At 38.0% G+C, this 22,518-nt stretch overlaps 1 pseudogene across 1 annotated transcript in view; it reads right to left on the bottom strand.

The window, feature by feature from the left end:
* LOC309882781 (neural-cadherin-like) overlaps nucleotides 1-22,518 on the bottom strand; it is a 64,187-nt pseudogene that overhangs the window by 14,228 nt on the left and 27,441 nt on the right. Inside the window, exons 10-25 of the transcript XR_014319587.1 lie at nucleotides 18,783-18,953; nucleotides 17,885-18,044; nucleotides 17,135-17,302; nucleotides 16,317-16,566; nucleotides 16,090-16,217; nucleotides 15,496-15,682; nucleotides 14,637-14,780; nucleotides 12,207-12,595; nucleotides 10,578-12,010; nucleotides 8,727-8,820; nucleotides 7,213-7,397; nucleotides 6,793-7,013; nucleotides 3,403-3,680; nucleotides 2,391-2,621; nucleotides 1,527-1,642; nucleotides 797-926 (exon numbers count right to left, since the gene is read on the bottom strand). The product of XR_014319587.1 is annotated as a neural-cadherin-like (transcript). The remainder of the gene's footprint in view (nucleotides 1-796; nucleotides 927-1,526; nucleotides 1,643-2,390; nucleotides 2,622-3,402; nucleotides 3,681-6,792; nucleotides 7,014-7,212; nucleotides 7,398-8,726; nucleotides 8,821-10,577; nucleotides 12,011-12,206; nucleotides 12,596-14,636; nucleotides 14,781-15,495; nucleotides 15,683-16,089; nucleotides 16,218-16,316; nucleotides 16,567-17,134; nucleotides 17,303-17,884; nucleotides 18,045-18,782; nucleotides 18,954-22,518) is intronic.

Raw genomic sequence — 22,518 nt, 5'->3', positions numbered from 1 at the left:
GAAACTCTGGCCCTTTAAAATTAGGGGTAATGTATTTTTCAAACATGACAGTGAAGTCTACTGGGAATTTAACTGTGGGATACTTCATTACAATTCATCTGTGTTCAAGTCAGGAAAAGCTGTAATACCCTAGAATCCATGTTCTCCTTTAACTGCCGTGTGTGCACATTCATCCTATTCTAAAGCAATACTAAAAAGAAGATGGTTTTGCATATGACAGAGGCCAGAAACCTGAAAGTTGGCTCAACTTGGTCTTAAAGGTACCATACACATGCTTATGCTCTGCAATTTCTTCCAATTACCCCTGTGAGCCAAAAAATTCCATTTATTTCAGTCCTCAGAGAGCTGCTTTTTCCCTAAGGTAGCAGCTCAATTTCCATTTTTGGTTTTCATTTGTTCTTACAGTTTTCACTTTTTTGTGTGCACCTTTCATGAACAGGAGCATTACGTGCATCTGCTGACATGGCAGATTTCAATTAATCTCAATTCTCATCAGTATACTTCCTGGGACTATCTATTCCATGCTCAAGTATTTTTATTAGTACAAAGTTTTCCCAATAACCTGAATACCCCTCACTGTAACTTAGAGCTCTGTAACTTGACCCATGTGTCCAACATGCTGGTTGTTTCTCCCAGTTTGGTGTTATCACCAAGGGCAGTAAGGATTGAATTACACTGGATCCAAACACTTGCAGAATGCAACTGAATGTTCCCTTCTGCTTTGAATGTAGTACTTGCTTTGTATGTTCAAAGGCCTTAGACTAAACTGACTTTCAGTGAATCTCCAGAAACATACCTTGCCCTTTGTGGAACATACCCAAAGACTTCACAATTTGTATAATCTTCAGTAGACAACCATTTGCCTACTCCTTCTGTCTCTGAAACAACAGCCGTACTGCAATGATCCAAAGTGAATCGAACATCCTACACCAAAACATATCGTTACTGAATGAGGAATTACTGTAAGTTTCAATAAGCGTGTGATATCGAATTCTCATCTTTTTTTTTTTTTTTTTCAGAGCATCATCCAAAAAGTATTGTGGTTTCTTTTTCCATGTTTTCCTCCTCACAATAAACACTAAAGCCAAAATGGAACCATTCAACAGAAAAGGCATTTACCTTTCCATTCAATTTATACCTCTGAGTAGTTTAACCACTTTTACAAAATATGTAACTGCATTTGCAAGTAAGTAATATCTGTTTTTTGTGCATAGGTAATGGATCTCAGTGTTCTTCAAATAATACCTGAGTGCACAAATTACAATTAAGCCTTTATGCACATTACACATGTGCATAAAAAAAAAAAAAAAAGATTTCTCTGATCCCAGAAGAAGATTACAACATAGGTAGATTTGGAATAGACAATGCTGTCTTTCCAAAATTTGTATTACTCATCAAATCTACAAGCACAGTTAGAATAATACATATAATTATCCAGTCTCTTTTTTCTACCATCCTGTTGCTACATAGGCAAATGCTATTGGAAATAACCAATATTCTGAGGCAGAAAACCAAATAACCGAACTGACCATTGGTTCTCACTTCCAGCTGATGCCATTTTTTGTCTGTTACATTCAGGTGACTTGGAAACTGCAGTATCACAGAACCTGAGCCATGGCTCATCTTCAGCACAGGAATGCCACTGGTGAGTTGTAATGCCACATACACACACACACAAAAAAAAAAAAAAAAAAAAAAAGAAATTAAAAAATTAAATCTAGCAACAAGTATCTTTCCATTTTGGGTATTTTAGCACATTTAATGAATGTACTTATTTAATGCTCATTGCCAGTGCCATGAAGTGGGGTTCAGCATAGAAGGTTCAGTACAGAAATAACTAGAATTGTATTCTATGACTTGTATTATGCAGAAATACTAATTTAATATAGTATGTATTTTTATACTTTAGATTGTGGCACTTCTTCGTCAAAAGTAAAACACTGGAACTTATTCCTGGTAATCGATCTGTATTTTTATAATGCTCAAAATGCCCTGAGATGGGAAGAAGTTTAAGTGCATTTCCTTTCTCACTAAACTAGACGAGAATGACACGTGACTAAGACTGCATTAATCATGTAATATCTATCTTCAAACTACCTAAATTCCTTTTATAGTACTAGAGTTTTCCTGGGGGAGACTTTCTCTTTAATATACAAATCTGTCTGTTTTATTTTCCCCTGATTTCTACAACTCTGCAATGGACCAAAGCCGTAGCTGCAGGCTACAAAATACATTACATCAAAAAAGAAATACCTATTAGAGAATGTTTCAAACTATTTTCCAACATTTTCAACCCAGAAAATAAATTATCTCGTGAGATGGAAGGATAGAACTCATTGACTGCTACATTGTTCACAACCCATGCATTCCCAGAAGATGTTTTTTTCCACACACTTGCTGAAGTACCTATTGCAATGAAGTTTTCTGTACTCCTAGGTTCTGGATTTGATAAAGGACCACTGTATAATAGAAGTCCATCTGGAACTGCAGTAATAAACTCTAGAGAAAGTGAGCTTTAGAAACAAGGCCTGATGGGATGAAACCATGCATAACCATTTCCATGGAAACTGTGCTTAGTCTGCTGGCAGTCTGGTCCATGAAACGAAGCAGGGCAAAGACATCTGAAAGAGCATAAACAAAAAAACTGTTAGAATTCCCAAATGTTCAACTTTTTTGTGGGGTTCTATATGTAACAAATGTAGCACTTGCCATGCTCACAAGCAGAAGTGAAACAAGGATTTTAAGTATCTCAGGTATAGTGGTGCTCAGCAATTATTAAAATACTTTATGAGTACAAAGCATTTTTATCCACCATATTATCTCTATCCAGAAAGTATTTCTGAGTTTGTGACTTAAAGAATAATGAATTATTTCACTAGGTAAGTGACATGAAACATCAAACATCAATTGGCCAGTTTATTGCAGCAAAAACTCTGGGAGGTAAATTCCTAGCTCGAATGAACAGTTTAATTTCACCAAAGGAATACTGGTACATGCCAGATGCTATAGTAAAGCAAGTTTACTATCTAATATTTTCTAAAGTCCTTACTGCCCATTCTTCAAACTACATTTTATTCCCCTCCACCCTGCTGCTATTTAACTCCTACTGAATTAAGTGGTCTTATAATGAGAGATGTTCATAAGGCCACTGTTTTTTCCCAGGGTTTTAATTCTTACACACACATAGTATTTCCATTGATTTCCAGACTAAAATGGTGTTACCGGGCCACTGGTAAAGGCACCATTGTCATTAAGTTTACACTCCAGTATACTTGTAGGTTCTTTGTTTTTCCTTCAGTCAGCATTGCACTCATTATATTTAAAAAGATACAGGTCTAGAAAAACATTAGACATTTTAAAAACAAAAGGAAAAAAGTTAAGGTGCAATCCCAGTTTCCTCACCTGTAACCATTCAAAGTGTCAATACACATTCCACCATTGAGACAAGGGCTTCGAGAGTAGGAAGAACAAGACTGATGAACTCAGTCCCTAGCTGAGCAAGTGCAGACTGCGCTGACGGTGGTTGTTACAGAGGCAAATGAGACAGTTCCAGTATCTATCACTGTGGGGACATCGCTCACACTGAGGTAGTTCATACAACCATTGCCCTCACTACAATTTGCACTCCTACATTCATTTACATCCATCTGTGAAATACTTGCTTGTAAAGCTGACTGGACCTAAGAGAAAACACAGTTTAACAAATTACCATTCTGTTCTTAATGAATGTTTTTATGTACTGCTTCATTTCTAAAAAAAAAATCTAAGTTATTGTAAAGTTAATGGAATGCTTTAGTTTTCTGATCATTAGTAACATCTCTGACTATACAAGCAAAGTGATTTCATAAATACAGGAATTATTTTAAAAAATTCATAGTAGCAATATTTCCTGAAAACTTAAATCCCTGATACAACTGATATTGAATGTGTTAAATTGGTACCGGACTACCAACATTTTTGCTGAGGACCAAAGCTGTGTGGTCTATGTCACACTTCTTGCACTCTGACAGCACCATAATTCATACCCAGTGTTTCTTAAGTAACCTTTCCCATAAGGATGCAAGCACTGGAAAATGCAGTGCTGAGCTGCATTTAATAACATCCACAGAAAGTGACTTGACAGGTTTGTGGCAATTTGAATTCAGCCTATTCATTCACGTCCTTTAAGCTTCCTTTTCATGTCAACTGTCTCAAACAAAACACAATCAACCTAGTGTATGGGATATCATGTTCTATTCAACGTTAATCTTTGCTATTTCATTATTTTTATCATGAATTGGGCTTGCATCTGAAGGTCCAAATAAAGCAAAGAGCCTCACTGTATATGTGTGTACACACACATATATATACACTATATATACTACATATATATAGTTTTTGTAACACAGCAATAGTGTTCTTGCAGTTTGCAACTCCTAATCCAAAGAGGAAAAACAAACAAACAAAACTATAATAAGGCACAAGGGAAGTTAGTTGTTCACAATAACCCTGAGGAAAATAACAGAGCTGTGACTATTTCACACCTCTTGTAATTCAGCCAGTAGCCTATGCACAGGACTACAGTATCACCACATTTGTTCCCTAGTATAACACGTTTGTTCCTTTCACTTGTCTTGGGATTTTGCACAGGTGCCTATAAAGCTTCAAAATTTGGTTTGTATTCGAAGATTCAAATACACTGAATGACATGCATATAGTGCCCAAACCTGAATACAAGAGGCCTCACTATGGTCTAGTCATGGGCAAGGGCGACATACAAATGTAGAACTAACAAAATGAGATCAGACCTTTCTTTGTACATTTAACAAGTATTTTTTTAAACTATAAAATGCATGACAAATATTTTAAAAGTAAGTTTTTAAAAGACCAAAACAAATGCATAACTACTAAAGATCTTTTTTTAAATTTTATTTGTACTGTCACGCCAATTTACCACTCTAAGAACTCTGACCTTTATCATCAATTGTCAATATACCCTCAAATATCATAACATATGGAAAACCATGTCCCCAGAGGCATAAAATATACTTTATAATGACATGATGCATCCTGTCAGCACTTTTTGGTGTCTGCTGCCCACAACAATCACCATTAGCAGGAAGTAAACAAACAGCTATGCAGTACAGTCACAAAAAAGCAGCATATATAAACAACATTAGCTCATTTGCACTGTTATGGAGGATTATTTTTGCCGCTAAAAATAGTTGTAGTAAAGCTGTACCACAAGGAAGTAATGCAAGCATATTATTTATTTAGCAATTCAATGAATAATTCCAGTTCTAATTACTTATTTTCTCTATTTATATATAAAAACTACTGCAGAAATTGTTCAGTTATGATTGGTTTTCGGTAGACTACTGGTGATTACTCACTAGAGCTATTAATTAAATATTGAAAGGTGATATATAATCGATACAAGCTTGACTTTTTCATTAAAATATGTGAAGCAATCCCTTCTTACCACTGTCATGAATTCACCTGCCATATCTTATGGCATAGAATATTTAAAATCTATGCAACTTTCCATAGTATTATTGCAGTAACTCTATAAATAAGCAAAAGAAGAAGTCATTTCATGAAGAACCTTCATGAATAGAATTTGCCTCTGTGTATTTCCAGCTTGGTCATTGTGTAGATTCTCACAATCCACACTATTTAAGATATTATAAGATGTGGGCATGTGGTAAGAAAGATACTTTTTGGTTCCAAGAATCATGGTATTTACACAAATGAAAAGTGCTGTTTTCTCTTCAGGAAAAATCCAGCATAAATGCCATGTATTAAATTTAAATATGCTCCTGTAGCCGCACGTAAAATGTCAAGAAGTGCCATCTTGTCCAGAGCAAGTTACTGCCAGTCAACTGAGCAGCAGCATCTTGCCTTTGTGCACAGCAGCAGCTTTTTGCCTACTCAATAGCATCTGCAGGACTTCAGCAAAGCCAAAATCTGGAAGGCTGCTGAAAATAGAAGAGTGGAACCAGTACAGACTGCATATGGGTAGCTGATTTAAAGGGCATGCAGAATGTGGTAAAATAGTACAAGAGTTAAGTGTCATCAGGAAGGGAAAGAAAACATCTAATTTCAAAAACTCTTTTACCCCTATCATAGAAAAAAAAAAAAAAAAAAGGAGGGGGGGTGTCACATTGTATTTAAGAATTAACCTTTGGTGAGTTAAAAAAAATGGTAAAATTGGTTGTCTACATCTCACTTTAACTGTTCTTCTAACCTGCATATTCCTTCCAGCAGGATTATTTCTATGGACTATCATCTCTTTGTATAGCAGAATTTCAGTTTGGGTGACATCAAGCCTGTGGTAAGTGTCTAACCACAAGCACATGATTTGGTATTTCCATCAGCATCTAAAATGTCCGAAGAGCTGTCAATTTCAACACATTATCTGTATTACAGTACTGCTTTGTCTTTTATGGATTCTTCTAATATCATACTCAAAAGTCTGATAGATTATACAATGAGACACTGACTAAAGAAGACACAGGCAACTGTATTATGATTAGGAATGGAGGGACATCTTTCTGTGACTACAAGTAATTATATCTATTGAAACTAAAATGAGTACAACTGTATGATAACAAAATGTATGGGATTAAGGAGAATGAAGACAACTTGAATTTAGCCATTGTTTGACAATTTTTTTGTCCTGAGTGAAGCAATACCTATCTGTAGGTCTTGCATATTCTTCCACTGAGGTTTGTGTGAGGTCTGGGATACATAACTTGCATCTATGTCATTTACCCAAATACTAAGTCTGCAGAACAGCCCTAGAGAACATACCTCATTTTTAAATGCTGCCATCTCAGCATGCAGGTCTGAATACGCTGAGCCATCAAAGACCGCAAATCTTACATCTGCCTGTTTTCCATCAATGTTCATCAGACTGAAGACAATGATATCACTAAGCTGAACTGATAACATGTTTGCTAGTAATTCCTTGAACTTGACATATCTGTTTTTGCCGTGTTTATCTCTCTGTATGAACTCCTCTGCTGTGACATCTGAGTTTGGGATTCAAAAATAAACATGAAATAGTTAATTTCTCAACTGATTTCTTATTTAGCAATATGAAAACATACTGGAAAGTGCATCTGCCCCATAATGACATCTAAATCAAAATCATAAAATAATACCTACATCATGTAATCATTCAAATATACAAGCAGCTGATCTAAACTCTCAGTAGGTACTAAAACTAACCTGATAGACGCACAGTGGCTGAGTTTTGTATGTCTTTATCTTCCAGCTCTTTGACATGGATTTGTACTGTAGACATAACATCAGGCCAAACTCCATCAGAAACTATAACTTTTAAACTGTGTATTCCTTCAGGAGCATTATCCACCATCATCAAAGAACCAGTCCTCTGATTTAATCTGAAAAATCTAGACATATACTTTCAATTAGGGAAACTTAATAAACCAAAACTGAGAACTTACATTAACATAACTCAAAAAGCCGTAAATGTTGCTATGAAGGTTACAGGATTAAAACTTACAGCAATCCATGAACAACCTCAACAAAGCACCAAAAATTATTTAGCTGAGAAGTGATGGTTTTCAGAGCTTATAAATAGATGTTTCTTCCACTCCCAAACCCCTATGTCTTCCCAATCCTGAATAAAAACAACCAGTCTGCAGGAGACAGTGTAACCAGGGGGTTCAACATAGCCATCATGTACAGGTCTATACAAATATAGAAAGTGACAAAAACACACAAATTCCTGATTCCCGTTTATCAGTTTGGAATAGGGCAAAGTCTGTATGAAATTTCTGATTTCATTTTTATGTGCCACCTCAAAGGGACAATGAGCAGTAATTATGGAAATATTCCATGAACACAACTGTGGAACAGTAACCTCCTAAAATGTAAACAGGCCTACTTATGATATGGACAAATACTATGTTAGTAAGAATTAAGGATCTAATTAGATACATGAATTTGCAGAAATAACTCCACTAAGTTAAAAGTTATGGCTTTCCCTTGCAATTCTAAATGTATTCATCAACAAAGATCATCAAATTAACTTCCACTTCTGATGAAATTATTATATTCTGCCCTTTTGAATTTGTGATTTGTATTGCATCAACTTTAACAGCTAGGGGGAGGCATTAAAAACTCTGCTTATTGTTAAATTGGGTCTTACAGACCCAATGTTTAAATAAATTAAGGACAAAAAATAAACATCATGGTATGACCCTGCATTGTCTAAAATAAAATAAAATAAAACAAAACAAAACAAAATTAAAATTAAAAAATAAAATTAAAAATTAAAATTAAAATAATGCATTGAAAGTTCTAGGACTTAGTTACCCAAGTTTAGAATCATAGAATCATAGAATCATAGAATATCCCAAATTGGAAGGGACCATAAGGATCATCAAGTCCAACTCCTGGCACCACACAGGTCTACCCAAAAGTTTAGACTATGTGACTAAGTGCACAGTCCAATCACTTCTTAAATTCAGACAGGCTTGATGCAGTGACTACTTCACTGGGGAGCCTGTTCCAGTATGCAACCACCCTCTCGATGAAGAACCTCGTCCTGATGTCAGCCTGTTTAAAAACAAGAAAAAGCACATGAAAAGGTACATTCCTTCATACACTCAATAATGTTGTATTGCGTGCATCCTGAACATAGAGAAATATATGGTGAGTAAAATAATTACAGAAGCGTTAAGTATTACTAATTTTGACACAAATACAATCCTCACTTGAGCAGTTTTCCTTCAAAGAGAAATGTTTTATTGTCCCAGTCATCCTGATCTGGTGCAAACACTTCCCCAAGCACTGTTGTTGACCATTTTCCTGTTGAGATAAATTATAATAAATCTGCATTTAATTTTCTGCTTTTTGGTACACTTAATATTCCACAGCATTCATTACATTGTTTATTATTTTCAGATTGCTGCTTGATTTGGTGACGGTTATGATCCAAGATTCTTAACATGATTCACAGCTTGCCATCTGATTTCTGTCAGTTCTGGGAAAGTGAGTACACTGTGGATGGCATAGTAAGGCATAGAAGTCAAAACTGATCCAAAACAACACAAAGATGAATGCAACTCTATGTAAAATTCTCTGAACAAAAATAAATAAATAAATCACTGTATCAGGAGTTAAACCAACTGCTACTCTGCTATTTCAGACAGCACCTGCTGGAACCCAGCAACAAAGGGAAAACATCCTGTGGACTGCAGCTGGGAGAGAAGGACGTGGCCAGGAAATGGGCAAGAAGCCACTAAGCTGTGCCAGTTCTTGGCCCTTTTTTCAGGCCTCTGTGGACCATCACAAAAGTGGAACATCCACTAAAAATAGCGAAATAGTTCTAAAATAGCAAAAGGAGCATCCTATAGGGAACTACTCCAGGGAAGGAGACCTTAGAACAATACAGCAACATATGAAATTCTCAAGGTTCATATGTGGAGCCAAACCACCCTAGAAAATTCATTCTCTCACTTCTATGGTAGGATCTCATCACATCTTTTTCTAATTCAGGTGTTCTGAATTCAGCAAAAAATAACTCAATGAAAAAATATCTTCTGTAGATTACACTTGTCTGAAATTCTACCACTGCAATGATAACTGAGAATAGCCAAGTTTATCTGGAACAGAGTATCTGGGAAGAGGCTTAACAAACCGTACTTATAAAGGCCACCAAGGCTTTATTTACAGTCAAATTTTACACAGATAATTTCAGGAAACAAACAGTAATAGAAATTCAAGACAAATGTTAGAAAATATTATTCAACTGCTTACACATTGCTAAACCACTCCGATGAGAAAATGTTAAGAGTTCACTTAATGGATGCATTTGCTCTGTTCTTTCCCACTACAAGGTGAAACTCTTAGTATTGTGGTTGCTGTCACAGAGCAGATCTCCTGATAGTATTTCTTGAACTAGGTACTGCGCACCACTCAAGAAAACATCCAGAATAGCATCTTTTGTTTGTCAGTCCAAAGGCTCCATGTTCTAGAAAGTAGTTACTTACTGCATCTCAAAGATTATTTTTCACTTTTTTTTTTTTTTTTTCTAAAAAGGCACTGACCCAGCTTTCTCTCAGATCCTTTCTTGCCAGCTAAAACCTCCCTCCTCCAGATTTATATCTTGCTCATCCACACAGTAGGTGTGGCATCGTAGGTCTACAATTTCTGACTCAAATATGAATCTCTGCTATTTCTCAAAATTGCTTCAGTTCCAGCATTCTCATCTCCAGATCACTCTATGTCAGATACTTTTTGAATCCCGTGTACACATAAAAGTTTTCCTCTGGAGAGGCAAAAATTAATGAATGGAAAACAGATTTTATTGATTTATAAAAATACTGCATTTTCTGTACATGCAGTATGTATTTGTTCATAGCTAACAGTCTTTTGGTAGATTATCTTTACACATCAGGGTTTGAACTTTGGAACTTATACTCTACTCTGATTTATTTTGTAGTTTACAGAATTGGAGCTTTAGTTTAAAAATACGTAAGCCATTAAAAAATAGAATTTAGAACTGTTAGAACCGTAAAATTGTTATATTAATATACCTGATGTAATATCCAGACATTACTTACCATTGTTACTGTACACACAGATTTCCTTGTGGCCAGATTTATGGCAGTTGTCATTTTCATCACCAATTGTTATAGTTAGGATGTTTGTAGAGCTAATAGCTGGAATCCCACTATCTGCTATAGCTATTGGCAGATGAAAAACCTTGTGCTTTTCTCTGTCAAAGGACCTCAAAGCAGTTATGGTTGCCATGTTATTTCTGTTGTCAGGAAGAGAAAAATCCAAAGAATTCTGGTAATATGGTGGCAGTGAAAATGTAAAAGGTGGCCCATTTTCCTCACTGTCTGGATCAAATGCATGAAGCAGCTTTGAGGTATGGTTCATATGCACTATTTCAGGCCTCAACGCATTTTCCCAAACTACAGGCAGGTATGGTACCTCAAACTTTTATCCATTGTCATTAACATCAAGCAAGTTAATCAAAACTGTAACACTTCCAGTTTGGGTGGGCATCCCTTGATCTGAAGCTTGCACAATTAAACTGTATTTCTGCATGACCTCACGATCTAGTTTATTTGCCACAATCACGTGACCATGTTTGTCAACTGCAAACAATCTCGTAGGATCTGAATTTGACTTTATAGAATATATAATGATCCCATTCAAACCAGAATCTTTGTCTGTAGCTCTCACTGTCATTACTGTAGTACCTATAGGCTTATTTTCAAAAAAAGGTTTTGTCTGAATAAATTGAAAAGGGAAGACTGGGCTGTGGTCATTTGAGTTTTCAACTTCAATCAGGCAAACAGCAGTACTAGAAAAATCAAGATCTTCCACTTTAATAGTAAGATTAAACTGCCTTTCATGTGCTTTCTCAAAATCCTTTTTTTTTTCAGTCGGATAGTGGCACATTGCCATTCTTTGTCACTCTTAATAAAAAACTTCTGATCCAGGTCTCCCCCGATGATACTGAATGTTAAGCGAGCATTTTCCCCAGCATCTGCATCTACTGCAGACACTTGCAGAACTTCTGAGTCGATGGCACTGTTTTCAGGAATTGTTGCCTGCCACAACTTTTTTGTGAATCTAGGTACATGGTCATTGACATCTGCAATCCAGATAGTGGCAGTGCCAGTTCCTGTTAGCCCTCCCCATCTCTTGCTTCAACAGTAAGAAAGTAATTTGCCGTCCTTTCTCTATCAAGCACTCCCCACACTACATGGATTGTACCAGTATTGGGATTGATACTAAACATGTCAGTACCAAACTCATTTTTTACATTCCCTGTAATTCTGTAAGTCAGAACAGCATTAAGACCTACATTTGGATCATCTCGGTCAACTGCATTCATTTCCATGACTAATGTATCTGCAGGAGAATTTTCAAAGGCACTTCCATTGCAATCATCAGGCATGCACATGAAGAAAGGTGTGTTGTCATTTATACCCCACACATTAATAATCACATCAGGAATACATTATATTACTACAATCATCTTTTATATTTTTTCTATTTATAGAATTAATTTAACTATACTATTCTGATAGCTACTTTAAAATATTAATGATCTGCATTTTAGGATCACAAATGATCTATTCTGCTTATCCTGCTTAATATCTTCACAATTATGCTTCCTTAAAAGTCAATTTCTCTTCTTCAACTGACAAAAATACTCAGTAAAATTAAATTACAATAATATATCTGCGCTGGATTATTATTCATGTAATTGTACCAGAGTAATCTGTGCTCTTTCATTAAAATATTATAATCTCTGAATGTGCACGAAAGTATACTACCTAAAGTACAAAGACTGGTAACCCATCCAGTTCCTCAATTATACTTCCATAGTATTCATTGATAGAGAAAACTGGAGACTCATCATTTTTACTCATGACATTGATGATGGTAACTGCATAATCTTCCCATTTCCCATCAGAAGCCAACAAGTGTATCTCATGTATTTTTGTTTCTTCATAATCCAGTGGTTGGGCAACAAAAATAGTTCCTGTTTCTGCTTCTGTATCAAGCTCTCCTCCTGTGCTTCCAGCAGTGATCTGATAACATAACTTAGCATTTGTTCCTGTCAATTACCAACAGTGTCAGAAAACACACAATTTCTTAAGTACACAAAAACATGGGATGTTAAGATGAAGTACAAATCATAACTGATTTTTGATATTATGGTTTGTTAGTCTGTTAAAATCTGCAGCTATGTTAGATTACTGATTAGTATTTTCAATTTTGCTATGCCCAGTTACAGCTTGTGTCTAGTTATGAAATATACCTTTGCAATTGTTGAGGGATTTTTTCAAACAGCAAAAATCCCATGGCTTGCTGTAGCTGAGCAAACCAAGCTACCAGGGCAACTATGAAAAGTTCCCATGACAGTGTTCCCACATCACCCAATTGAGGAATTCAGAAAAATATTGTTACCAGTAGTTGGCTTCAAGGACAAGGTCTACGTGACTGCTAATCACAAGGGGGTTGTTTTCTTGCAGGTGGGGTTGTTTTCTTGTAGTTGTTTGTCTGAGTGCTTTTGACCAATAATCTTGTGTGAGACACTATCCGCCCCTGTTATGTTCACTATAAAAGTTAGTCTATTTGGGCAATAAAATGGAGCGTGATCTGACTCTACTGATGTCTGTCATGCTTTCGGCTGTGCTTCCTGCAACATGCAATGAAGTATTAATTTTGCTTTTACTTATGATCCCTTCAATTCACTTAGTAATCAGTATGAATGGCCAAGACTATGGTATCAAAAAGACAAATTGGTATTTGCTAACACCCAGCATGTAAGAATCACAGAATCACAGAATTTCTAGGTTGGAAGAGACCTCAAGATCATCGAGTCCAACATCTGACCTAACGCTAACAATCCCCACTAAACCATATCCCTAAGCTCTACATCTAAACGTCTTTTAAAGACTTCCAGGGATGGTGACTCCACCACTTCCCTGGGCAGCCTGTTCCAATGCCTAACAACCCTTTCGGTAAAGAATGAGTTATCATAAAATACTTCATAAAATAGAACCATTCATTTATTTATGCATAGATTTTACCAAAGAGGATAATTATGATCTTCTCCTCTGGCTTAATACTGAACAGAAGTTCACAAAAATTCAGATGCAATCCCAATTTGCCAATGGTTTCAGACCAAGTAAAGATATAGAGCCTTTCATTCTGAAAGCTCTACCTTGAAGTTACCATTCTTCTCTCCTTCTTTCATAGCTACACCTTTAATCATTTACATTATTAAGAAGACAGAAATGAAGGGTGGTATTTCTGTAATATCAGAACCCTGATCCAACATTATAGAGTATATTTGCAGGCAGCGTAAGTAATAAACTAAGAGTTCCTGGTGCAAGTAAAACCTTCAGTAGAGCTTAGCCACAACTGCCTCAATCTCCTTGAATGGAGGAGGCATCAAATGTATTCAGGATGTACTTGCACATTACAGATGTGCTGACAGAAAAACCCTCTGGGACCTGTGCAACAACACATATGGTTTCACCATATAGCAAAGTCAAATTAGTAGTGCACAATGGACAAAAGAGGGAAGCCTGCACTTTCCCCTCTCTAATTTATGAGCACTGGCTATGTACTTGTTTATACATGACTTACTGCTGAATTCCTGACTGATCTGTAAATCAACATGGCTAAGACTCAACATATGTCCTTAGAAAGTCTCATTTCCAATATGACAGCAGGTGCCAAAAAAATAAAGAATCTTACAACTGCACAGTCTGGAGACAAAGTAAACAAATCTCACTGAATATAAGTCTGATATATTCTAGTTAACCAGGACATTTTTATTGGTGCTTATTTGGGGGAGAGAAAAAAAAAAAAAGATATGATCTAAAATAAATTTGTATTTGCTGGCACATAAATTATTTCTCAACATCCCACATTGCTTCATGTAAGTCCTTTCACTTATGTGTCACAGCTTCATTATCAACTAACATTCATGCGTGAATGCACAATCAGTTCACACTTAAAGAAGTTTTAAAATCTAGAGACAAGAACACATTTTCCTTCCTAACCCCAACAAAAATATGTCTTGGGGTGTTGAAATTAACTCATTAATATTTTAAACATAGGTATGTGGAATTCCACTACTTTACCTTTGTCTTCATACTTAGCACTGACTGTAATGATAGGTGAGACCACGTCCTGATCTTCATCCACATTTACCTCATAGACATGCTGAGAGAAGACATGCTTGTTATCATTCACATCGGTGATAAAAATGCATACATAGGGCGTGTCTAGAGAGACAAGAAACGAGATTAAAATACTCATCTGTGCCACTGGTGTCAGCTACAATTCCTTAAACTGTCTAGCTGCACATTAAATGAAGATGAATATGAAGACAATACAGGAACAAACCCTTAGGGTTGTGGACAATATATATACCAACATTACTCTGAAGCATCTGGATATCAAACAAATGTCACATCCAATTTGTTTAAGCAGATAGTATGTGAATACTTGATGCCTAATATGGCAATAGTATAGTTTTAAGTCATAACTTTTTGTCCTGAAACCACAAAAGCCAAACTTTTTTATTTAAGCACAACTGTCAATTGAGAATAGGATTTTCTGTCTTGAACATTCATACTTCATAATTACTCTTGAATTAATACAGTAGCATATGTAGTGCTTTGAGAAACTCCTCCACTACCTAAACAAGGTCTGTATTCTATGGATAATAGGTACATCTTTGCCAGGTAGGAAATGCTCCCTAAACTCTGACTATGACTCTCCAGTTTTCTTTCAATTTCAGAACAAACAGCTTGCCTGATTGTCATAAAAAACATCTCTCTCAGCTCTGACACAACTGTTGTGGACAACAAATTTTTAAACAAACATATACTTTTACAAGTACAATTGAAAAAATACATATATTTTTGATTTCAGAGCTGCTGTTTTCAGATACCAACCCAGGTAAAATCATGCTTGTCACAGATATCTGTTTTTTACCAGAGTTTGGCCTCCCATGTTTTCCAGGTCGAGCTGATTCAGAGCCATCTACTGACTTGACTTCTAAGAGATAGGACCTCTTCTTCTCTCTATCAGATATTGAGGTAGTGTATATTGAGCCTGTCTGTGAGTCCAAGCGAAAACATGTGTAGTCTCTGCTACGGTCATGTAACAGCAAATAAATTATCTAAAGAATTAAAAACAAGATGTTAATCTGTACTTTTCTTTCATTAGATACCTCATAACTAAAGTAGTACTTAAAGAGAAGAACAGTGTCGTGGTTGAGAATTTGACGAGATCCAAGAAAACTAGGTAAAAATGTAAGTTTGATCAGTCTCTAGTTTTAAGTCATTTAACTTCCTTCTACTTCGCCCATCTGTAAATATTTCTTCTTGTTTTCCATCTCATACCTACCAGTTTTAGTTGCATTCTTCAAGTGACAGGGCAGAGAAACCTGTAATTAACTACTTTATTTCACCTCATGTCTTCCTAGTAGCCATCCCTTTTCTATGCTGAAGACTCCTAGTCTATCTAGTCATTATTTACACAGAAGGTATTCCATTGTACAGAAGATGTAGGTACACACTTGCTTACCTCACCATTCTGACCAAGGTCAAGGTCGGTGGCAGAGACCTTAATGACAAATGTCCCAACATCAGTTCCCTCCGCCACTGAGGATTCATAAACAGATGAAGTGAAGAATGGGACATTGTCATTGACATCTAAAACATCAGAACAAGCACATAAACAAGTATAAAACAGAAATAATAAGAATAAAAAATATGCACTATGGTTATATGATCACTGAACAGCTTACACACCCGTTACATTAATACAGACCACAGTGAATGCTGCCAAGGGAACTGCAGCAACATTCTGTGCTCAAACTCTCAGCAGAAAGCTCTTTGTAGTTTCATAATCCAATGGCTCAGCTACTAGGATTGAAGCAGAACCATCACCTCTGTTTGGAGTCAAGTAGAAATGAACTGGCATGTTGGTTTCCGGAACAAGTCCCTCTTCTAGGTTGTAAGTTATGTGGGGATCACCAAGGGGAGAAGTTGCTTTGATTGTCTGTACAGTTCAAAGAGTTTGTGTAATTAACAGGTTTCTAAGTAGAGCAACGTTTCCAAAAGTTTCAGTGTACCAACTCTCTCAGATCTCCATCTCTCAACTGAAAACAGTAGGACAAGTATTTCTGGCTATCAAATTGTAACCCTACTCGATACATCCCCAAGCCACAAACAGCTGTAGCCAAAGTTTAACAGTTACTACAGGATTGGTTACTCACTGTTTTACTCTACAAACATTTATTTTGGAATTACTTTGTAAAGCTGTTCTGTTTACTTGTTCTGAGCCAAACCAATCAAGTCCAAGTATTTTAAATCTAATAATTACCACAGGTAAGATGGCAGCATTCAAAAAATTTGAATATCCAAGTGGGAAGGAAATTAAATAGTGGTTGCACTCACATAAATTAAAGCAAAAAATGCTGGTTATTGTTAGCATTTTTGAAATAAAACTAATATCAAATCATTGGCCACTGCAATACACAAAATTATACAGCTCACTATATTTAAGCAAATAAGCATATTCAGATATTCTAGAGCCTCAAAAATAATCAAGTCTGTGCTAAACTTACCAAAATTGACGTATTCTGTGTAGTATTCTCTGGAATAACAACTTCATAGCTGTCCCTTTCCCACTGTGGAGGTTGGCTTTTTGCACTTGTAATAGTTACCACAAGTTCAACTTTACTGCTCCTATTACCTCCATCTGTAGCAATAATCTCGTGAATTATAAATGAAGAGCAAAAGAGTGCTCGTTACAGAGGGTTTTGATCAGGGCTCAGATGAGTTTTTTAGCAAAATAATGAAAACATGAGTTAAAGGCATACTTAAGAAAATCTGCATGAAAGGAAAACATCCATGAATGGAGAAGACTCAACTCAGAATACGAAGTAGGTGCAAGGTTGCTGAATAATCTGCTCTTTTTCTTTATTAATGATTGCTGGTAAACACTGACATTTGTCTCAAAAAATTAGAAAATTTTATACATCCTAAATTTAAAATAAACTATCAACAACAACAAAATCTTTGTCAAATCCCTAAGTTCTTAAGTTCACCTATCAACCGTTTTTGTTACTAGGTCTGTAGTGTTCTTAGAGTCAATACTTTCAAGCTACTTTCAAGCTGAAAGCAGGGCTTGCTTGCATGCAATTCACAGTCAAGGAGCTCATCAGCTAAAAGCCTGAGACTCAGGTTTAATTTGAACAGAACATACTAATCCTTTAAAATGAAGGGGTAACATGTCAATGAGAACAATGTCATGACTTCCATGCCTCTTATGATATATTGAGATGGCCAGTTCAAAAGGAAAATAAGCACCATACCTGAGATATGGGTTGGTTGACAAACATCCAGCCTGTAGTAGGGTTAATCTGTAAATAATCTGGTTCTTCATTCGCTATGGAGTATTTGAGCCGTAGTCATCATCATGGGCTGCAACTCAAAGAAAGCTGGTCCCAACTATTGTGTGTTCCCTTAGGAAATCTAACGTAAGGGAAGGTTATTTCAAGCTGATCATTAATTCACTAAAGTACCATGAACATCTTACTAAGAAATATGAAGAAATACTAAAGTAAAAATGTATGGAAGACATCACTTTTTCCCCCTTGGAACAACGCCCATAAAATCAAATGATGTTTTCAAGAGCTGTTATGATTACCAGTTGTTTCAAGAGCTGTTACTATTACCAGTGCAAAAAGCCAACCTCCATAGTGGGAAAGGGACAGCTATGAAGTTGTTATTCCGGAGAATACTACACAGAATACGTCAATTTTGGTAAGTTTAGCACAGACACAGATTATTTTTGAGGCTCTAGAATATCTGAGCTATGGATCACATTTAAATTTGTATTATCACATTCATAAACTGGAATGCTTATTCAGTCTATTACTTTTTCCAGTTTTCTGGTTTTGCTTTTTTTTTTTTTTAACTAAAGGACTAATTGCTTTGTATGAAATATAAGCAAATGGAATTTTAGCTTATTGCACAAAATCAGAAACTACTTTCTTGGATTTGTATATTATAACTAACTGAGAAATACCAGGTTTTTAATGAATATTATACATGCAATTCTGCAATTAACTAAGATAAGTGCACCTCTGGCTTCAATCACTCAATTAGTCACAGAATTTACTGCTATGAAAGACAAAAATCCAATAATTTTAGACATCAGTTAAGCTCACACTCAAGGCACTGAAATTCTATCCAATGACTCTCAATTACATTTATAGTGGGTGTTTTCAAATCTGGGATCATTGTCATTTTGGTCCAGAATGATAACATTTATCGGACATATTCCAGTGAGTGGTTCTGCTGCCTGGTCTGTTACCGTCAGAGTGATAGAATATTCCCTCTGTTTTTCTCTATCAAATACTTGTATAGTTGTCAGAACTCCTGAAAACAAATTAAATACCAGAATTAAAATACTACGCATTTAACAATACTGTATTTAGATGTTTATTTGATTGTCCATACATTGAGATATAAGCCAATAGGCTAAATATACATATAATGCAAATTCTAGGTTCAAGGCTTCAGTCACAAGATTTAACAATTTCAAGAACTTAAACTGTACTGCTCAGGCAGACACAATCTTCATAAACACTCATATCTATATACAATTGATTTTAGTTCAGAAAGATAATACCAAACTAACTTTAAGAGACAAATTTCCATGTCCTTTATCCTCTAAAAATTCTGCCTGCATTTAGTTTTGCCCTTCCAAACATTTTAGTCTCTTGGTCATTTGTAAGACTACTCTGTCATATGGATAAGTCATTTATATACCATTAACAATGCTACCAGAGAATGTGCACCTAAAATATGTATTTTTAAAATCTACTTACAGATACACAGAAGTTATTTCACAATGCAGAATTTCCACGTTTCAGGGAAAATATCAAATCTAGTTCTAGTTCTACTGGACATGTATGAAGTTAAAAGCAGAATGTTCATACAGTTAATACATCTTATATTTTGTCTGCTATCAAAAAACCTCAATGCAAAGCACAAAGTCTGATCTTATTTAAGCTTGTTTTCCATCACCCTAATGAAGTGGTTTCTATGTGCCAGTATCAGTTACAGAATCACAGAATCACAGAATTTCTAGGTTGGAAGAGACCTCAAGATCATCGAGTCCAATCTCTACCTAACGCTAACAGTCCCCACTAAACCATATCCCTAAGCTCTACATCTAAACGTCTTTTAAAGACTTCCAGGGATGGTGACTCCACCACTTCCCTGGGCAGCCTGTTCCAGTGTCCAACAACCCTTTCGGTAAAGAAGTTCTTCCTAACATCTAACCTAAAACTCCCCTGGTGCAACTTTAGCCCATTCCCCCTCATCCTGTCACCAGGCATGTGGGAGAACAGGCCAACCCCCACCTCGCTACAGCCTCCTTTGAGGTATCTGTAGAGAGCAATAAGGTTGCCCCTGAGCCTCCTCTTCTCCAGGCTGAACAACCCCAGCTCCCTCAGCCGCTCCTCGTAGGACTTGTTCTCCAGGCCCCTCACCAGCTTCGTTGCCCTTCTCTGCACCCGCTCAAGCACCTCCATGTCCTTCTTGTAGCAAGGGGCCCAAAACTGAACACAGTACTCAAGGTGCGGCCTCACCAGAGCCGAGTACAGGGGGACGATCACCTCCCTAGCCCTGCTGGTCTCTGATACAAGCTGTTTCTGATACAAGCCAGGATGCCGTTGGCCTTCTTGGCCACCTGAGCACACTGCTGGCTCATATTCAGCCGACTATCCACCATCACACCCAGGTCCTTCTCTGCCTGGCAGCTCTCCGACCATTCCTCTCCCAGCCTGTAGCTCTGCTTGGGGTTATTGCGCCCCAGGTGCAGGACCCGGCACTTGGCCTTGTTAAACTTCATGCAGTTGACCTCAGCCCATCGGTCCAGCCTATCCAGATCCTCCTGCAGAGCTTTCCTACCCTCGAGCAGATCGACACACGCGCATAGCTTGGTGTCATCTGCAAACTTACTGAGGGTGCACTCAATGCCCTCGTCCAGATCATCGATGAAGATATTAAAGAGGACCGGCCCCAGCACCCAGCCCTGGGGGACGCCACTAGTGACTGCCCTCCAACTGGATTTGACTCCATTCACCACGACTCTTTGGGCCCGGCTATCCAGCCAGTTTCTAACCCAACGAAGCGTGCGCCAGTCCAAGCCAAGAGCAGCCAGTTTCTTGAGGAGAATGCTGTGGGAAACAGTGTCAAAAGCCTTGCTGAAGTCAAGGTAGACCACATCCACAGCCTTTCCCTCATCCACCCAGCGCATCACTTTGTCATAGAAGGAGATCAGGTTCGTCAAGCAGGACCTGCCTTTCATAAACCCATGCTGACTGGGCCTGATCGCCTGATTGCCCTGCAAGTGCTGCGTGATGACTCTCAAGATAATCTGCTCCATGAGCTTCCCTGGTACTGAGGTCAAACTGACAGGCCTGTAGTTTCCCGGGTCTGCCCTCCGGCCCTTCTTGTAGATGGGCGTCACGTTTGCTAGCCGCCAGTCAACTGGGACCTCCCCCGATAGCCAGGACTGCTGATAAATGAGGGATAGTGGCTTGGCCAGCTCCTCTGCCAGTTCTCTCAGTACCCTTGGGTAGATCCCATCTGGCCCCATCGACTTGCACACATCCAAGTGCCGTAGCAGGTCACCAACCAGTTCTTCGTGGATGGTGAGGGCCACATCCTGCTCCCCATCCCCTTCCACCAGCTCAGGGTACTGGGTATCCAGAGAACAACTGCTCTTGCCACTAAAGACTGAGGCAAAGAAGGCATTGAGCACCTCAGCCTTTTCCTCATCTCTTGTAACTAAGTTTCCCCTCGCATCCAGTAAAGGATGGAGATTCTCCTTAGTCCTCCTTTTTGTGTTGATGTATTTATAGAAACGTTTTTTGTTATCTTTAACGGCAGTAGCCAGATTGAGCTCCAGATGAGCTTTGGCCTTCCTAATTTTGTCCCTGCACAGCCTCGCTACATCCTTATAGTCCTCCCTAGTGGCCTGCCCACTTTTCCAAAGATTATAAACCCTCTTTTTCCTCCTAAGATCAAGCCACAATTCTCTGTTGAGCCAGGCTGGTCTTCTTCCCCGCCAGCTCGTCTTTGGGCACGTGGGGACAGACCGTTCCTGCACCATTAAGATTTCCCTCTTGAAGAGCGCCCAGCCTTCCTGGACCCCTCTGCCCTTCAGAACCGCCTCCCAAGGGACTCCACCAACTAGTGTCCTGAGCAGCTCAAAGTCAGCCCTCCGAAAGTCCAATACAGAGGTTTTACTGGTCCCCTTCCTGGCCTCGCCAAGAATAGTGAACTCCACCATTTCGTGGTCACTCTGCCCAGGACAGCTCCCGACAATCACATCCTCCACCAGTCCTTCTCTGTTTGTGAAGAGAAGGTCTAGCGGGGCGCCACCCCTGATAGGTTCACTAACCAGCTGAGTCAGGAAGCTATCTTCCACGCTCTCCAGAAACCTCCTAGACTGCTTTCTCTGGGCTGTGTTGTGCTTCCAGGATATGTCAGGGAAGTTGAAGTCCCCCACGAGAACAAGCGCCAACGATTTCACAACTTCTGTCAGCTGCGTGTAGAACTCCTCATCCGTCTCCTCATCCTGGTTCGGCGGTCTATAACAGACCCCGACCAGGACACTAGACTTGTTGGCCCCGCCGATCCTAACCCAAAGGGACTCAACCTTGTCATTCCCAGCCTTGAGTTCTACAACATCGAAAGACTCTCTAATATAGAGAGCCACACCACCATCCCTTCTGTGCTGCCTGTCCCTTCTGAAGAGCTTATAGCCAGGCATTGCAGCACTCCAGTCATGAGAGTGGTCCCACCATGTCTCTGTGATGGCAACCAAGTTGTAGCCTGCCTGCTGCACGATGGCTTCCAGCTCCTCCTGTTTGTTACCCATGCTGCGTGCATTGGTGTAGATGCACTTCAGCTGGGCCTTATCCCCCGG

Source organism: Aythya marila, assembly GCF_965140915.1.
Source record: "Aythya marila genome assembly, chromosome: 12".
NCBI classification, from domain to species: domain Eukaryota; kingdom Metazoa; phylum Chordata; class Aves; order Anseriformes; family Anatidae; genus Aythya; species Aythya marila.
Note: the sequence above shows the minus strand (reverse complement) of the source record. Positions and strands in the feature narration are given on the sequence as shown.